The sequence below is a fragment of the Mus caroli genome, chromosome 1, assembly GCF_900094665.2.
Source record: "Mus caroli chromosome 1, CAROLI_EIJ_v1.1, whole genome shotgun sequence".
In the NCBI taxonomy this organism is placed as follows: Eukaryota; Metazoa; Chordata; class Mammalia; order Rodentia; family Muridae; genus Mus; species Mus caroli.
Genome location: NC_034570.1, coordinates 133031308 through 133040330, shown reverse-complemented (window position 1 = coordinate 133040330; position 9023 = coordinate 133031308).

The following is a 9023-nucleotide window of genomic DNA, read 5'->3' as shown; positions in this document are numbered from 1 at the left end:
GTGTATGCAATGGTGTCAGCGTTTGGAGGCTGATGATGGGATGGATTCTCAGATATGGCAGTCTCTAGATGGTCCATCCTTTTGTCTCAGCTCCAAGCTTTGTCTCTGTAACTCCTTCCATGGGTGGTTTGTTCCCAATTCTAAGAAGGGGCTAAGTGTCCACACATTGGTCTTTGTTTCTAATAGTTCCTTGACTGGTATTATGCATATTCTCATGAGCTTACAAGTGTTTTAGAAATATTGCAGAAAAATAATTTTGAATTTGTTCTTTGTTTTATACTTGAAAATGTATGTAATTTTTACGTGAATATGGTTTTAGATTCTTACAACTTTCTCATTACAATTGAATTGCATGCTCTATTGTCAACCAGTGCGTGTAATTGAATAGCTGGGTAGCTATTTAAATTTTCCAAATGTCTAAACTAATTTATCATGAAACGTTATTGTGTAAAAGACAGTTAAATAGTTGGAAGCAGGAAAGCATAATTTGATATGAAATCAAACAATCATTTCTAAAAGAACAGCTACAGTATCATAAATATTTGAAAGTCTACAAGTTAAGTGTTGCAGAATTAGTAAGAAAGGAGTGTATTTATATGTAGATATTTATACAAAGAAGATATTTCTGTCACATGAGAATGCAAAAATGAAAGCAAAATAGAAAGAGCAAGGAATATAGAACATGGAATAAACAAAAAGACAAAATCAATGTCAAGTGTGAGCCAGGACTCTTCATCTGTTGGTTTCTTTGTATCAAGTTACAGAATCACATTTGCACCTTCTAAGTTACTATAGAACAATAATATATTTTTACTGAAGTCATACTCAAATATATCATACAGATCTATATCTTCATCTCTGTTTACAGTACTAGGGCTTCATTCTGCATGTTTAAAGTAAGATATTTCTTGGCTTCTAATTCAAACTATAATACCATAATTATTGTATATGTTGACAAAGAAATCAAATAATCATAATTGAGTGTTGTATATGGAATTTACATTCTCCAGGTCATCAATACTTGATAGTTTCAACTCCATTAATGTTTTTAGCATAAAATATCAGATGTGAGACTTTCAGAAACCCTTTTCATCAGTATTGTTTTTTTGTTGTACTAACTCCAAAACCTTTCCATTTTCTTAATAAAGTATCTTCAGATATATGTAGATATATTTAGCAATTTCAAAACATAAATAATGCTTTTTCTTCCCATTGAGACAAATATATATATATATATATATATATATATATATATATATGTGTGTGTGTGTGTGTGTGTGTGTGCGCGTGTGTGCATAAATATAAATGTATATTTATACACATATATTATACATAATAATATATAATATATTATATGTACACAAATATATAACTTTCTATATTATAACACCTTAGTGTATTTTACTTTCTTTTTTGTTGTTAAATTTTCTTTATTTACATTTCAAATATTACTTCATTTCTTGGTTTCCCCTCCTGGAAACACCCTATCCCATACTCCCTTCCCCTATTTCTATGAGGGTGCTCATCCACCCAGCCACCCACTCACAACTCCATGCCCTGGCATTCCCCTACACTGGGGCACTGAGCCTTCACAGTACCAAGGGCCTCTTCTCCCACTGATGGCCAACAAGACCATCCCCTGCTGCATATTTAAAATAATATCTGAGTCATTTCTCTGGTTAACAATACTTCCTACTAACTCAGAAGATGGAAGTCAGTTCCTAGGACCTAAGTCAAGCAGCTTGCAAATTGCCGTAACCCAATTAAAAGGAATATAATGCTCTCTTTTGGCAACAAATAAATAAAAATATTTTATTAAAATGTATACTGTTGTGAGGAATTAGAAGCCACTTTGCAGACAGGGAACATTTTCTAAAGCATGTTTCCTTTTCTAGTGGTTTCACATTGAATACTTTCTGACTTTTGTGAGGGCCAAGCTTTCCTCAGTTCATGGTTGTGGTCAGATGCTGTGTGATGAACATGTGAGACTTATGTGTGAGAAGCAGATGACATTCTACTTCTACTCTGCTCCCTGACACATTTTTAACAAAACAGCTTTCTCAGAATTCTAAAAATGTCTAAAAGCTGAGAACATTGGCTCATATCTTTGCTTCAGTACTTCCCACCTAATCTATTGTGCACCCCTTTCATTTATTATTGAAGAAAAGCAGCTATTAAAACTGTATTAAATATGCCAGAAAATACTTCGACAGTTTTTAGAAAAATTATAACACTTAAAATATACAGTCACCATAACTGAGAGTCATTGTTTTAAACAATGTTCTTAGAGCATTATCTGTGGCTATGTGAATGTGTTAGGAGCAATTAATTTTAAGATTAAATAATTGCCATTAAGAAAATTATATTTTACTTCTATTTTAAAAATAAAGAATTTTAGAAATGAGATTTATTGGCAATACACTAGCAAGGCACTTTGTCATATTTCTCTGAATAAGATTAGATGTTTGAAAAGAATTTATAGCAAAATTAATTTTAACATTTTTCATTTTTTATGGCTGGCATACAATGAAACTCTAAGCATATAACAAACATAAATGAGCTTTGATTTTGTTTTAGGGCATGAATTATTTTCTCTGCCTGCCAGATCAGAACTTCTGATTATGTTGCAATGTTATGATTCAGCTAATCAAAATAAAACATTTATTATTCATGCTTTTTGCTGTTATTGATCTATTTATTTATCTGTTCATTTGTATGTGTTCAGATAGTAATGATGATTAGAAATAAAATGAATTTAATCATTTAAGTCATAGGCCCTTAATTTGTAATGATTTTTTTTCTGTTTCTTGGTTTTCTTTCAATTTTGATAGTTTGAAATCTATATCAATGTATACTCTCTCTCTCTCTCTCTCTCTCTCTGTCTCTCTCTCTGTCACACACACACACATACACACACATCTATATTTATATACACACACATATATATACATATATATATACATATATATATATATATATATAGAGAGAGAGAGAGATAGGTTTAGATAGATGTAGATATAAGTGGATATAGATACTCTTAAAATATCAACTTCCTTTGTTCAGTTTGCTTTACTTAGTGTCATTCCTTGGGGTAAAATACATTTCAAAGCACATAAATATAAAAAGCTATTGTTTTTAAAGAAAATATGGATTACTACTGACAATGGCATACTTCAAACATAAGAATTCAGTTTCATATAGCTATACATGAAAATAATTTTTAAAAGTATTCAGCATTGTAACTTGACATGCTCAAGTTTTCCTGCAATGAAACAACTTATGTATGTGGAGTACAGAACCAGTGACAATGTAAAGAGGTCTTAGTATTCATCTAATATTTATTCATCTAATGAGGCACTTGTTTTTCTCCTTGATTGATACATAAATGTTGTTCATAATATGTAATAGGTGTATCTGCTAAATATATATGCTAGATAATGTTTAAATAAAACAAAAGAGAAATAGTTCTTAATGATTTCTAGAATACATATCCTAAATGATGCCTTCTGTGTATTTTTAAAATATGAAGTGTTTTTAATGTTAGTTATATTTACTCTATAATACAAAAGAATACTTGAAGTTCTTTACTCTATGTTATTAATGTAACTTATCATTTTGCCATCTGTGCAGAAAAAAGTCACATGTCTGATTCTAACCCAGAGAGCTTAAGGACCAGTGGTACAAAAAGTATTTAATATCATTTCACGAAAATATTTTTGTGTTTACAATACTCTTAACATTCACATGAAGTCTGAATACTTTTTCAAATTGCAAGTTCTATGGCAGCTATAGGGGACAGATGTATGATGGGAGCTAAGTGCTCTTTTAACCTGTGTCAATTCACACATATTTCTCAATCTGTTTATGTTTGACTTTCCTCATGTAGAAATATAGGATGAGGGGGGTTGAGATGGGGGAGGAGTGGGTTGGTGAGGGGTATGGACAGGTGAGTGGGGTGGGGAGCACCCTCTCAGAGGCAAAGGGGAGGGGCCATACAGTGAAGAACTGTTGGAAAGAGGACTGGGAGGGGGCAACATTTGGAGTATTAAATAAATAAAACAATAACAAAAGAAAGAAATATAGGGCAATATTGTATGTCTACATTTTTCTTCAAGAAGTATATGTGTTAATATTTTATATTATGTTAATAATATGTATGTTGAGCTGTATAATATCTGTATCACACTGTAATTTATAATACTCTATATAGTGATGTTTTATATGTAATATCAATATTAGTATGAATGTTATGCTAACTTTTAAAATAGCGTTTAAACACAGAAAAAATGAAAATTATAAAAAGGGCTCAGTCTTAAACAGTTATTTAATAAACACAGAAATCAAAAATCTCCATATTATAGAGAGCATGTGATGTGTTTCTTTTTGGAATATGATTTTTTTCACTGAATGCAATATGCTTCACTTCCATTTACTTTATTGAAAATGCCATGATTCCTTGTTTTCTTAATGGTTTGAGAAAAATTTCATGATCTTACCTGTAAAGCAATTTCATATTCCATAGTTTGTTTTCCATTTGTGATATGGTGAAATGAATTCCAAAGAGTATTTAACTTGAATTTGCTGTAAGCTAAGGATGTTCACCATTTTTTCAAAGTCTCATTTGTTATTTAATTCTTCTACACAATCTGTCTCTCTAGTTCATTAGTTCAATTTACTATTTACTATATACTACTCTTTTTTACATTCTAGATATTGAACTCCTATCTGGTTATATTTGGAAACATCTCCTTTCCCTTCTGTGAGCTGTCTCTTCATCTTGTTTCTTCTGCTCTCCAATAGCCTTAGTAACAGGCAATAATATTTATTAGTTCTTGGTATTATTTACTGAGCTATTTGATACTTTTAAAAAGTCTTTGTATATCAGAAGATGCCTTAATAGGTAAAATGATTCCCAGGCAAACAAGATTAGAGTTTAGATCACCTGACCCCAGGCATAAGCTGTCATGGCAACATGACTGAAATTCCATGATCCAGAGACAGATACTGATCATCTGTGAAACAACCTGGTTATGGGATTATCTCAATAGGTATTGTCCTCTAGCAAGATGGCTGCTTTCATTATATCCAAACACCTTCTTGATGAAAGACAAACTTCTGGACAACTGACTTTTCTGGTGTTTGTACTACTATTGAGCTATTTGGAAAAATGACTAATGTTTCCAAAGAGTTCTTCACGTTAGTGAATTATCTTTGTTGTGTACTGTGGTGTTTTGAGTATGCTTGACCCAGGGAGAGGCACTAGTATGGGGTGTGACTTTGTTGTGATAGGGTTTGTTATAGTAGGTTAATTCTGGCTCTCTAAATTAAGACTGTGTTCATCTGTCAAAGAAAGCCTTTCTTACCAAGTCCTGAAACAGGATTTAAGAGTGCTAAGGATACTGGGCTTGGCCAGAAGATGAAACTCTGCTTATATTTGTTTTCCATTAGGGCCACATGATTTAAATTTTTAAACAAGTTATGGCTTCCCCTATGTGGGCATGAGTGTATGGCATGACAAAAATATTGTTAGCTTGGATTATTTACTTTCAGTATGTTGTCAAAATTTGTCATATTTTAAAATTATTTAATTACTGCTCTTATCAGTAATAATTCTCATATACACATGGGTATAAGGTCATTCACTGAAGCATGAGAAAACTAATAGGGAAAACATATTTTTAAAATTAGAATATCAAACACCAATGTTATTCACCTGTGAGTTAGGGAGAAAGACTCTACCATGACTTTCCTCCTGTCAACTATCCATTATTAACACCTCTGAAAAAAAATGTAGAGCTTGGAGATCAGTTACCTCATACTGGCAGGGATTTGAGTGATTTTATCTTATGCATGCAGATTTTATGTCGAGAACCACAGATGCTGTGAGTCCATGAGGTCTAAGTCCATGGGATGCCCAGAAGAAAGCCTGTTATAACACCCCTTCCCATAATTTAGTTCTTTTGTACTTTCTGTCTTTTCTTTAAATGTGTTCACTGACATTTGGAGTGTGAGAGCTTAATAGAAATGTCCCCCTTTAGCCTTGAGCACTCACAGACTATGTTTCTTTTATTATTATTATTATTGCTTATAGTTACTTTATTTTTATTGGATATTTTATATATTTACATTTCAGATGTTATCCCCTTTTACAGTTTCCTCTCCAGTAACCTCATTTTCCATTACTCCTCACCCTGCTTCTATGAAGATGCTTCTCCTCCCACCCACTCACCCACTCCCACCTCACTGCCCTGGCATTCTCCTACACGGGGGAATCAAGCCTTCACAGGACCAAGAGCTTCTTCTCCTTCTATTGATGTTAGACAATGCCATTCTCTATTTTCTATGGTATGCTCTGTACCTGAGGATCTCTCTTCTATCTCTTGTATTCTGTTTGTGATGCTTGCATCTACGACTTCTGATCTCTTTCCTAGGTTTTCTATCTCCAGGGTTTTCTTCTTAACGGTGAATTCCTATAATTTCAGAAAATAAGTTATATACTTCCAATGTACAAAGGCATAGAGTAAACATTTCCATTCAAACAGAGAGGAACGGGGTATAGCAAGGGAAAATCGGATCAAAGCAACACCTAAACCTATCATGGAAAACACTATACCATGACCAGCATCTGGAGTTTGTGATACTATCATCAGGGATCGAATGACCCTCAACAGTTCCACTCCTCCAATTTTGTTACCTGTAGTATATATTATAGCCTCTCTCATGGAATGATTCTACTCCAGTTTTCCTTGGTAGGTGTTCCACAATTCTGAAACTCCCAACAGCCTGAAAGTCTGCTTTGCAACTTGACCTTACAGAGCTTCAAACAATGCTGTAAGCCTCCATGACCCTGTAACTTGCATTTTTTGCACGCCGATGAAGCATGCAAGTTCTACTGCCACACTGAGATGCTATCTGGCTCCTCTTACCTGTAAGTAGGTTAACTACCCGGTAACTAGCCTTTCAACACACTTGGGCTTTCAAAACTGGGAAACATTGTGTGTATAAGTGGAGGCGAGAGGACAGCTTTACAGAGTTGGTTCTTTATTTCCACTGTGGGGCTTAGGCAATAAATTCAGGTGGATAGATTCACCCAGCAAGTGTCCTTACCTTCTGAGCCATTTTGCTGGCTTCTAAATTGTATTTCATTCATTGGCAATGATTGCCTGCCTATCTATGTTCCTCAAACTGTAAACCAGAATAAATCCCTCTTGTTAAGAATTTCGGGACATTGGCCGGGCATGGTGGTGCATCCCTTTAATCACAGCACTCGGGAGGCAAAGGCAGGTGGATTTCTGAGGCCAGCCTGGTCTACAGAGTTCCAGAACAGCCAGGGTTTTACAGAGAAACTCTATCTCGAAAACCAAAAAAACCAAAACCAAACCAAACCAAACCAAAACAAAACAAAAAACCAAAACCAACCAACCAAACAAACAAACAAGAAGGAAAAGAATTTCGGGACATTAATGAAAAAATAATAAAAGAAAGTTAGTACCAAGAATAACCTACTGTGATAACCTGACCATATGGTATGTAGGCATTTGGAACTGGTCTTCAAAAGGAATGTTAAAGACTTGGATTCAGAGCTCAGTGGGTCATTCTGAGTGGCTTCTGGGAGACCAGCATGCCAATGAACAGCTAGAAAGTGAACATGTGCTCAGGGGTTTTCAGAGAGGGGCAAGTACACTGTGGAGAGATGAGCTAAAGGCTATTTGCATTTTCTTCTGATGGAGAATATGGGTGTATTCTGCCTATTCCTGAAAAAGTAAGTCCTAGAGTGATTTGTAGTTTTGTTTGGCAGTGGCAGTTTCAAGACAGAATTGTTTCGGCTGAGACATGTTTACTACTCACGGTGCTTATTCAGATCTGTAGCAGGAGAAAGCAGGAGGACTGGAAAATGTGCAGTTTGGAGAATAAAGAAGTGCACAGAGCAGAATGCACAGAGCTTTTTATAATTAAGGAAATTAGCACCATTGTTTGCTGAGGCAGAACACATGCCCTGAGAGTAAAACCTATGAAAGTCTCCAACTAGTAAAAATAGAAATTGATTTGAAGGAAGAGAAACTAAACTGAGACTATGGCTGATGGGGTTTCTGCTATGTAAACAGACTTCTATGAGACATTTTTATCAATGTGGTTGATAGTTGATGTTTAAACCAAGGCCCATCTTTATTTCTCTATGTTTATTTTCACATATTGGAGACTGTAAAACACTACATAAACAAAACATGGATAGCAATCTTCATTAATACAGTCAAGCTCATACAATATATGATAATCTAATATATAACTAATATTGAATCATATCACCAGTGATCATTTTATATGTGGTCATAATTTTTTAGCAGATAATTAAAGCAGAGTTTCCTGAACATGGATACATACTTCAGAACATTATAAATTACAACTGTTCATTCTTGGATTGGATTCATTCATTTTAGAAGAGCTAGGCTAATGTTTTTCAATAGATTGTTAGATACCAGAAAATAAATGGAGAATTAATACACAACAAATAATTACCTCCAAACATATTTTCAAATAAGATGATATGAAAATATAACTAAATTTGTTTATGTACATCTTTTGTTCATTTTTAAGTATGAATTTTTCCAAAGTGTTCATTATTTCTAAAGAAAGAAGAGGTGACACAGAAGCACAAACCTGTGAACCCAGCTCTTGGAAGGTCGAAGCAGAAAATCAGCAGTTCAGGTGTTCAGGGCCAGTTCAGGTGTTCAGAGCTTATTTAATACCTTGAAGCAAGCACTTTTTTGAAACTATGATATTGATTAAATTAGGCTTAAGTCGTCTTAATTGTATTGGAAAGGTAATATTTCAGTTAGTGAGCTGAGATTGTATTATAGTTGGTTCACTTTGCAGGTGTGTGTGGTTTTTCTTTTTTAATCATTTTAAGAAAATAGTTATTATCGGGGAGTTTAGTCCATTGATATTAAGAGATATTAAGGAAAAGTAATTGTTGTTTCCTGTTATTTTTGTTGTTAAAGTTGGCATTCTGTTCTTGTGGCTGT